The sequence below is a fragment of the Macrobrachium nipponense genome, chromosome 37 (assembly GCF_015104395.2).
Source record: "Macrobrachium nipponense isolate FS-2020 chromosome 37, ASM1510439v2, whole genome shotgun sequence".
NCBI lineage: Eukaryota > Metazoa > Arthropoda > Malacostraca > Decapoda > Palaemonidae > Macrobrachium > Macrobrachium nipponense.
In genome coordinates, this window is record NC_061097.1 from 53,761,225 (window position 1) to 53,773,724 (window position 12,500).

The following is a 12,500-nucleotide window of genomic DNA, read 5'->3' on the forward strand; positions in this document are numbered from 1 at the left end:
ATATATATATATATATATATATATATATATATATGTATATATATACATACATATAATACATATATATATATATATATATATATCTATATATGTATATATATAATGTATATATATACACATAAATATAATTGGAAAACCTCACTCAACCTGTATAATTACAGTGGAAATATTTTTCCCCAACAGTAATTCAGGCCTATTGATAATCTTCATAAGTAGCAGTTAATTCTGCATATATATATATATATATATATATATATATATATATATATATATATATATATATATAATGTGTGTATATATATATTATGTATACATATAATTTATATATGTATGCATGTATTTTTGCATATATATATATGCGTGTGTGTGTGCGTGTTTCCAAACAACTCAGGAGAACAGGTGATATTCACATGTTAAGTAACACAAGGAAGTGAGGAAAAGAGAAGTCATGTTTGAACCATTTGGCCGACGTACACTTGTTCAAGAAGACTTGCAAATTGCAGAATAAATTTATGCCGTAGTTCCACATGCCAATACAGTACCTTGGCATTCCCATGGTTTTATTGTCACCCACACAAGCGTAACTAGTTTAAAATATCTATATTTCTAGAAGTTTACTAAACTAAATCATATTTACATTCTTTTTATTATAATAAAATAACTTTTTGCACCTTTCCAATATTCCTCTTTATTCCTTTGTCTATTCTGGCCAATCATGAACGAATTATAATAATATAAAGTGTGATGAAATTATGGAGCCCTGAATAAAGATGTGATGAAATGGTGAAGCCATAAATAAAAATTTGATGAAATGGTGAGGCCCTGAATAAAAATGTGATGAAATGGTGAAGCCCTAAATAAAAAGTTGATGAAATAGTGATGCCCCGAATAAAAATGTGATTATATGGTTAAGCTCCGAATAAAAATGTGATGAAATGGTGAAGCCCTGAATAAATAATGCGATGAAATGGACCCATGCATAAAATCTAAATAACGTATATTGCACATAGAAGAATTACATTGCTTACTGTTAAGTTTAAATCGTTCGAATAATCGTTCATAGTTTATTTTACCTTCAAACATGCAATCACACACATATATATGTATGTATGTAGTATATATATATATATATAGATATATATATATATATATATATTATATATATATATATATATATATATATATGGTATATATATAAATATATATATATGTATATATATATATATATATATATATATATATATATATATATATATGTATATATATATATATATATATATATATATATATATATATATATATATATATATATATATATATATATACAGTGTGTTTGTGAATGAATGTGCGTACGTACGTAAAAGCCTTTTGTATCATGTCATTCCTGTGATAAGATATGAATATACTATAATATAATAATATATTATATCTCTATATATATATCTCTAGCTCTCTATATCATACATAGATATAATAATCCAAGAGTAACACCCTTTGAAGCAGCCTATTCAGAAGCAAAAAGAAGGTGGAAAAACTATACATACTACATACATACATATATATATATATATATATATATATATATATCTATATATATATCATATATTATATAATATAATATATATATATATATATATATATATACACATACACACACACATATATATTTACGTGTGTATACTTAAATATGAATAGGTATGTGTGCGCGTTTGTTCCTCATCCATAACCATGAACGAAATCACCAATATTCTTTGGTTTTTATCCCCGAAAAAGACCTAACACACTATTAGTATCCCCCCCTCCCCCCCACAACCTGGCCCCCAACCTTCCATAATTAACCAAAGCAGCAGTACTCATACGATGTCAACCCGTGTAACACTAAAGAATACGCCCATTGACACAATGAAATCATTCGTTTCACTCCCTTAGACTTTTTCACCCGGTTGGTGGTGTGGGGGGAGGGGGGGGGGTGAAAAAATTCGACACATGGTCGGCAGCAGTGAGTGAACCATCACAGAACGACTGCGTCAGAGATCGAAGTGTGCTTTATTTTTTTTTTAATGACAATCAGAATTCCATATACATATAACGTACTATAGAAAACACAACGTACCTCATCGTAACAGAAATCGTGTGTGTCACCTACACGCAGATGATCAGTCTGACGAGGAACAAGCATATGAATGACGTTCTGGCAGAGCGTATAAACCACTGGGTTACATCTAGAAAACGAAAAAATAATTACAACAATAACAATGTCCTTTATAACCTATTAATCAATCCATGAAAATGAGTTACAGATTCTCTGCACCGATGCTGTTGTGTTTGATCAACTGAGAAAACAAAACTCAAAAGTAAATACCACGCTTTATGCAATTGCATCAGTTTAATGCATATATTGGAATGGTTTATATTATATAATATATATGTATATATGTATGTATGTATTATATTATGACTCACGTTATATATATATTATATATATATATATAATAATAATATAATATATCTATATATACATATATTATTATTATATACATACATATATATATAAATATTTTATAATATTATATATATATATATTGTTGTATAAATAAATTTTATTTTATATATTATAGTTATTATATGATATATATATATATATATACCACACATATACTTATATATAGTATACATATATATATGATTAATTTCTTTGATGAAACTAAAATCATTTAACTTTCACTACAAATCATTTTTATATATAATAAATCAAATGGTCTATACATACAGACTTTTTAAATAAGGAAAACGCTCTTCACAGACCAGCCTTAAATCATAAAGTATCGGTTTTGCCCAGCAAAAATCATATATCGACATTTGTAAAGGAGTATGAAAATGGCATAGCTTAGAAAACTACTGCTAATATCAATATTTATTACATTACTGATATAATTATAAACAATGACAGAAGCAAATGTCAATTTATTGACGTACATTACTATTAGTAGCACAATTCACTCAAAAGTAATGATAATGATCACCATCATACAAAAGTTCAACAATAATTTCAATTATACATAATGTTAGAACTTAAGAAAATGTTTGATACCTATATCTTTTTTTCTTACCTAAGTGATGAATCATATAAGCAAACAATAGTATATATCAATGCAAACTGAACCAGAGTATGACCAAAATTCCATCGATCTAAATTTAAATAACTGTCCATGCATGAAAAAATTTATCATAATAAATGTCATTTTTGTGATTTCGAAACATATTCATTATTTCCCGAGATGGAGACATAAACAGAAAATTATTAATGACAAGCTATAGCCACACTCAGTGAACACACTTACGCTTATCCCAATATACTGTTGATGGTCCCTATAAACAATATAACATAAACGTAAATATATTCACCTTAAATGGAATAAAAAATCAATTCCAAATATATACATATATATATATATATATATATATATATATATATATATATATATATATATATATACTATATATACATATATAAATATATATACACATATATGAAAGTCTATACACGTATATACATACATTATGTATGTATAAAGGATATATATAGATATGTATGTATATAAAAAATATGTATAATTACACATACATACATACATCATATATATATATAGATATATATATATATATACACTATTCAAGTATTAATTAATAACAGTATCACAGTAACAACAGACTAAAATATGTAACTATTGAATTATGTACATATATGTATGAGGTGTGCGTGTGTGTGTGTGTGTGTGTATGTATGTGTATATATATATATATATATATATATATATATATATATATATATATATATATATATATTTGTTTGTGAGTGCGTGTCAATTTCGTAGCTTGAAATTTGATCTTGTTCAAGTTTAGAAAAAAAAAAAAGTATCAAAGAGTAATAACATCGGGAAAATTTTCTTCAAATTCTTTAAGTAATAAATATATATAGGTATATATATATATTATATATATATATATATATATATATATATATATATATATGTATATAATGAATGAAGGAGGGATTTCAGTCATCGAACAATTTTCATAACCTGAATATTTAATTAAAAGATTTCCAGGAAACGCGTAGTTCAGGAATCTGGAATTAACAGAGAGAGAGAGAGAGAGAGAGAGAGAGAGAGAGAGAGAGAGAGAGAAGAGAGCAGCTACAAACTGACGGGGAAATGTGATCCAAACATACTGTTGAACACGCAAACACGAAGGTTACAAAGAAAAAAAAAGATATAGCAATAGTTCAACATACGCGCACACCGAAATAACAACTGACCTGTCACGAAAGTCAAACAGACAGTTGGAAGCCAAAAAAAAAAAAAAAAAAAAGGAACAGACAAGCATACAGTCGAAAATGAAAAATAGGCGGCCGATGTTAACATGCAGCCACCACGAAACTGAGACGTATTATAATTATTATTACCGTCCGCAATCACCAACAAATATAATTCTTCGGCGGGAAGACTCGTGTAGATTATCGAAAGCAAAATTCGCATTTTATTCGCCCGAGAGAAGCAAAAAATGGAAGACAACATCCAGGAATGAAGCATCAGCTCTACTGGTACTACGACCAATTGAATATTTCATCGTTTAAATAATGGCAGACTTTTGTCATACAGAGCGCTCAAACACTGCCAGATTTTCCAGTTCTTTTTCCCACATATGCCTGGAAATCCTTATCAAGCACCATTACGCTTTCATCATCATCATCATCAATATCATCATTATTACTATTATCATCATTCTTGAAAATGACTCGAGGCAAATTAATTAAACATGATTTGCTTTCGTACATCAAGGGCGTCATCTCATAACAGTGATATAGAGGGGCAGATGACCTGGAAACAGTCACAAAAATGCGAGCCAGAGTCTGGAAAACTGGAAGCAAGGATCTGGCATTTTACGATGTCGCTGGGAGCGGTCTGTAGCGGAGCGATCGACCACGACACCGACCGACCGACCAACGGAAGGGGGGAGAGAGAGAGTGAGAGAGAGTGATAGACCGACCGGGTGGCGACGGTAATGGCAGGAGAGGAAAGAAAAGGAAAAGGAAAAGATATATATATATAGAATGGGAAGGTAAAGAGAGAGAGAGAGAAAGAAAGAGAGAGAGCGGGAAAGGGGGGTGGGGGGAGAGTCCAAACTTCTTTTGCTACCCCGCGAATGTTTTGTCGTTTGAGAAAGGCACTGGTAGCGACAGGTTTCTCCTCCTCCTCTTCTGCTTCTTCCTTTTTTCCCTCTACGCCCATTAGCAAAATAAATGCATACATTACGTTTTAAAAACTCCTACCAACCAGATCGACCTCCGTCTGCTGCAGAAGGTTCTTCAGCGAAAACGTTCGCCGCTGCCCGTGCAGATGAAAACTATTTTCTCTTCAGACATTCCGTCGCAATTATTAGTCTCACTCTCTCTCTCTCTCTCTCTCTCTCTCTCTCTCTCTCTCTCTCTCTCTCACTTCCCCCCTTTTTTTCCAATTCCTTACCTTGTTGCTCTGTCTCTCTCTCTCCTTTTGCTGTGCGCTCCTCTCTCTCTCTCTCTCTCTCTCTCTCTCTCTCTCTCTCTCTCTCCTTATCCATGTTACCGTTCCCTATGTGCTCCTATTACATATCTTTTGCTTGGGGGGACGCCTGGCTGATAGTTCTCAAAAGGAGGCTCTTTCACGTTACATAAGTAATAACTTCTTTCACCAGTCCCTTCCCACACACACGAACATGCATACACACACACACACACACACAATGAGACGTCCTTAACAAGCGCTGTTTTCAGGTTAACATTATTTTGCTTGGTAACCGGTGATTAAGAAATGGACATCATAATATATATATATATATATATATATATATATATATATATATATAATATATATATATATATATATATAAATATTATGTATGAATGCATGTATACGTATATAGTACATATGCATATATACATATACATAGTATATATAAACATGCGTAAATATTTCAATATGTTTATTATACACACAAATACAACTGCATGTGTGTGCGATATGGACTTAAGTGGATATACCATTTCATGTGCGTTAATGCGAACATAAATATAGACATTGCATCCTTTACCCCTTACTTACTCAACTTCGAGTAAAATTAAATTTATAAATAAATTACACACATATACAACGGAGCCTACCTATAAGTTGCGTTATAACCGTAAACAAAGCCAAACAGCTTCACACAAATCTCTAAAACATAGAAAGAAAATTGTTTCGCACAAATCATTCCTAAAGAAAAAAAAAGGGGGAAGCAAGTATGATAAAAACAAACATCCAAACAAACAACATGACTGGCATCATCCGCTTGACGGGCAAAAAAAAAAAAAAAAAAAAAAATTACTGAAATCAACTGGGGGAGGGGGGGGGAGAGATTTTAAAGAGACAATAATTTTATCTTGATTTTAATGAGCGCATTCAGCAGCGCAACGGCAGGAAAATTCATCCTCGCACAAATGTTACGTAAATATTCCCTCCCTCCCCCTCTGCGGAAAAATTAGGTGAACTTCCTCATAAAGAGTAATGTATTAAACCAGACTGTTTTAATTAAAACGGCCAAATGAGAGCAAAATACTAAAAGCAAATTTATGTCACTTGCATTTATTTTTTTTTTTCCCGCGAGGCGCATTTTTCCCTCTGGGCCTTTTTCGACGCTGTTGCTGATGTGTCCATTGTTGTATACTTCATCTTTAACATCACAACCTGACATTGATTATCAATACACGATTCCCTTTGATTTTTTTTTTCTCTCCCAGACTTTTTTTTTCTTTCTTTCTTTCTTTTTACCCGAGCTCGCGTTTTTTTTTCTCTCGACCGTGATTTGAGTCATTTTTGGAGCTAAATATTGTGGCAATGTTAAAGAGCTGCTGGCCGTATTTTTTGGGAAGCGATGCCTATATTGACTTTAAAGAAGACCTGGAAGTTCATATGTTGCGCAAAATCAGCTGTTCATGTGACGATTTGTGTTGTTGTTGTTGTTGCAGTTGCCTCTGCTGCTGCTGCTGCTGTTGTTGTTGTTGATGTTTTGTTGTTGTTGTTGTTGTTGTTGTTTGCGAAGTCCTTACAATACACGAGAAACTGAAGGACACTACATTTGGTCTAACATAATAATAATAATAATAATAATAATAATAATTAATAATATTGTATCAAGACTATTATCAACATTGTTGCCTTGGGTGCTCTTTTTTACAATTTCTGTTTAGCTAATAATAATAATATAATAATAATAATAATAATAATAATAATAATAATAATAATAATAATAATAATACTTAGGTGCTTTTTTACCATTCGTAGTAGTAACAGTAATAATAGTGGTAGTAGTGTAATAGTAAAAGTAATAGTATTAGTAGTACCTGTATATAAAAAAAAAAATATTGCACCCACTTTCCGATATCAATTAGATTGTGAAAAATTTACAGTGTAACCTAATTTTCGGCAATAATATTATACCAAGAATTTCAAAATATTTGACCCCCCCCCCCCCACCAAATACAAAAAATCCTTGCACGCATTAATTTCTAGATGTTTAAATTACACACATTAAATAACCCTTTAATCTTCAAAAGCAGCCTACTTGTGTTTCACCGATTATCAGGAAATGACTTGACAGCAGTTTAAAACCTCCATTCATTGTAACTTAAAAAGTAAAAAACAAAATCTTGAATGAACTCGTATCAAAATAACAAAATTATACTAAACACACGCACACGAATAACATATGTGTGTGTGTATATATATACAGACGTACATACATACTTGCATACATATCATTTATTATTTATAATATAAATATGTATATATATATATAATATATTATATATATATATATATATATACTTATATATACTATTATATATATATACACGTAATCATACATTACATATCATACCATTATAATATTTATTATATATATAAATATATATATTATATATATAATTGTTATATATATATAATATGGTATGTATGTGTGTGTATACTATATTATATATAGTATATATATGTATATATATATATATATACACTATACATTCTAATCCCAACACATTCTTTCTAGGATTCCGTGGAAACAATTGTATATAAAAATCATATAGTGTCAAATGTTGAAAACGAATGTATCTGTAATTATCATTTACAAGGAGGCAATGTTTGCTCCCTAACGACGAATTATTTTGTAAACATATAACACGAGGGAATTCATCACCGCAAGGTTCCATGATGCCGCCACAACCACATTATATAAAATTACTGCCATAATTAATATCGAAAATGCTTCCGATGATCATCATTGATACCGTTACCAATATTGCTTGCCGATGTGAAGTTCATTATAATACGACTTTCGTCTCAACAACATTCACCGTTTCGTGAAATGGGGGTTTCTCAAACCAGTTAATATCTTTTGCGTGAAAGTTTATTTAAGTTTATTTATTTACCTTCTCTGTTTATCATCTTCGTAAAATAATATTCGCAATGGTATGGTTGCAGCCCTCTTGAGTTTCAGCGCAAGTTTGTGCAATATCATATATGCGCACAAATACACTAGTTTGTGGGTGGGCGCGCAGGGCAGGTGTTTATGTTCGTGAAATCGCGCGCGCACACGCTGAATACAAATAATATATATAAACACATATTTATAAACATAAATATATACATATGTATATATATATATATATATATATATATATATATATATATATATATATATATACATCATATGAAATACACATATATACATATATATATATATATATATATATATATATATATATATATATATATATATATATATATATATATATATGTATGTATGCATACACACATTTATATATATATATAGATAGATAGATAGGTAGATTTATATATATAGATATATATGCAGCTACTACAAGCCTTTTTGGAATCAGAATTATTGACGCTACGAAGACTCGGGGGAAGTATCCCAGCAAGGTGTGTGTATACATGCACATTTCCTTCTCCACCTTATTTGCATCCCAGCTCAATCATTGGGATTCCCAAGTATAAATTTCACTGCTGATGTAAACAGAAGCGGAGTTCTGTAGAACGAAATATCCCTATCGCACTACGGCGAGCGTCCTAACCACTGAACTAATAGAATAGAGCCACCCTCAATGCATACATTCGCATTTTACATATGCATATGCATGCTCCCCACATTGTACATATGTAAATGCATAATATATATATATATATATATATATATATATATATATATATATATATATATATATATATATATATATATATATATATACAATATGTACATACACACACACACAAATATATATAGTATATATATATATATATATATATATATATATATATAATATATATATATATATATGACAGGTAAAAATGTTCTGTAACAACAGAATTCCATCTAATAAAAGGAGCCCATAAAAACACCAAAATGTAGAGAGAAAAGTACTATATTTCAGAGACTGCTGTCTCTCTCTTCAGGTATAGCTATGAATGAGAAAAGTTTACAGAAAAGGTGGTATTAATACCAAGAGATCCGTCTACAAGTAAGCCAATTTAGGTCACCCCCGCTGATAATCTTCCTTAAATCTTCTTAAGCGTTGGCTTCTTTTTATTAGATATATATATATATATATATATATATATATATATATATATATATATATATATATATATATATATATATATATATGGCTCCCCTTAGCCGGTAGCCAGTGTCGCATCACTGGCAAGTCTCAAGATCAAAGTCGGCACGAAGTAAACAATTTAGTCATGATTCCTAAAAATCTGTTTTACCCTAATTTCATGGGAAAAAAATAATATTGGGATCGAGGAAAGGTTTCTCTTATAAGTAATTCAAGCTATCCATCTAACCTAAATTAATATTTTGAAAATCATTTACATTTAGCAACAGTTATTATTATCTTTAATTTTCACAGAAACACGGTGTCGTCATTATCAGAAAAGGACATCTTTTTCAGAAAAGGTTTCATTTTTCCAAGAAAGTGCTTTAAATACTGCGCAGGTTTCATCTACAGGCAATCCACCTTATAAGATATGTTACATCTATGAAATTAGTACTGAATATTACTATTAAAGTCTATTAAATAACGAAGGAAGAGCAGTTTTAAGGATTCCGCTGTTCAAGATATAATGTTTTGTAACAAAAATTGGCTGTGCTTTGGAATTAATATTCTCATCATCGAACTTTGCATTTTATTTATATTCTTTTGTAAAATATTCTAGAGAATGACAGTAGACGTCAAGAGCATCATAGGCTATTTCCGTTAAGATTAACATCTTTTCAAAAAGAAGAGAGAGGAAACTTTATAAACTTCGAGTGATTCCTCCTACTGATTCTTGGCATAAAAAAAAGTCACACCCGTGTATAAATGCAGGAAATATTTTTGAAGTCGAACATTATTTACAGACACCAATCAAATTACTACTTATAAGATTTGCGGATATCTTCATAATCATATTTGTGGATACCTTAGTATATGCGCACTTCAAATATTCCTTTCTTCCGTCTGTTCATTTGAATAAACGTTATATTTATACATGATACTTAGGCCCTTTGTTCACTCTCCGTGACAACTGTACCTATGCAAGGAAAAAGGACACTTTCTGGCCTCTTAGCATCAAAATACAAGTCTGCACGAAACTCTTGCTCTATATGAAAAGTTTTCAGTTAGATGACCAGAATTCTTAGAGAAAAATAGCAAGGCAAAAAATCCTATCGCTTATCATCCCACAAGCATAAATAACCTTACATTTTTCTATATATATATATATATATATATATATATATATATATATATATATATATATATATATATATATATATATATATATATATATATATTATATATATATATATATATATATATATATATATATATATATATATATATATATATATATATATATATATATATATATATATATATATATATATATATATATATATATATATATATATATATATATATATATATATATATATATATATATATATATATGTATATGTATATATATATATATGTGTGTGAGTGTGTGTGTGTGTGTGTGTGTATATCTAACAAAAGGATCCCATAAAAACGCCAAAATATAGATTACATATTTCAGAGACTCCTTACGAGTTGAAACTGCCAACGACGCCACCTCTGGAAAGTTTTTTGACTTTCTATTAAGACTCTTCCGTGCAAAGTCGTTTAGAACGAAAATGCCGAAACGGCAGCCAGAGAAAGGGGGGGGAGAAGAAGAAGAAGAAGAAGAAGCTGTACGAACAGCAGCAGCAAATAAGGCCTTAATAAGCAGCCGTTGCCAAATCGTGAAAAATGAAAGCATACGCGTCGCAGCTTTAAGGAAAGCCGGCAAAAAAAAGCCCCCGGCGATCCTTTCAGATCCCACCCGATGCTTTTCTAAGGGCGAACACTTCCAGGCATGGGAGCGCCAGCTCTTTCCTTCCTTCTATCTCCTTTGGAAGGACTCCCCCGTTCAATGACACAGGGTGAATGCCCTGTTCCTCTCTGGGGCCTCCTCACACTCCCTTCTTATATGCTGTGGCGCATCGGACGTTCTGACATGGGGGAGGATTTTTGCACTTCTGATCTCTCCGTCTCTGACTCCTTCCTTCCTTCCTTCCTTCCTCCTTTCGCGGACTTGGCAGCAGCGAATCACGAAATGGCAAAAATAAGACGATGATTCAAAGGCTTCGTGCCGACCTCATAGGACAGAAATACTCGTAGATTTTGCATTACTTAATGGTTTTCAAAATGTCCAAATACGTTTAAGAAGAAACACATAGGGTCACTCATTGGCATAACAATATTCCATTTAGATTAGGATGCAAATACGTTTTAAAAAAATGAGAATATATACTAAAATTTAATATACTAATAGAAACACATGCTTGAACGGTAATATAAGTAAAAAAAATTTTTTTATTGTGAGTAACATTCAAGTTTTTATTCCAGACTAAAAGTCAATAACGCATAGAGAAAAACTGAACATATATCTTGAAAAAATTCATGAATTTCGCGAACCACCTCAGATTGTTTCCTGAAAATCTCCCCAAAAAAATAAATAAGGATAATGCAATAACCAAAATACCAGCAATAAATAAAAATTTATCTCAAAATTTCATCTAGCACTTGAGAAAGCACATTCTTTTCTATTATCATAAATTGAGCGGTAGTTAATAGACAAAGACTGCATTCATGTGCCAAGACCCTTGATAAACTATGCATCAACATCAATTACATGTTAGTATAAGGACAGCATTAATACCTAAACCAATTGTTGTCCATTTATATTTCGCACAACATCAGAGATTTCGTTTTCGGTTGCCATTTGCTTAAGGGAATTTTTGGCGAAATTTATGAATAAATTGTCAATCGTTTTGTGTTTCCAGTTTTCTTTTCTTTTCTTGCTGAG

At 30.7% G+C, this 12,500-nt stretch overlaps 1 long non-coding RNA gene across 5 annotated transcripts in view; it reads right to left on the reverse strand.

The window, feature by feature from the left end:
- LOC135209259 (uncharacterized) overlaps positions 1 to 12,500 on the reverse strand; it is a 458,718-nt gene that overhangs the window by 70,760 nt on the left and 375,458 nt on the right. For all 5 annotated transcript variants that reach the window (XR_010313339.1, XR_010313336.1, XR_010313335.1 and 2 more), the window contains one exon: positions 2,114 to 2,222. This is a non-coding gene — a long non-coding RNA (uncharacterized LOC135209259). The remainder of the gene's footprint in view (positions 1 to 2,113; positions 2,223 to 12,500) is intronic.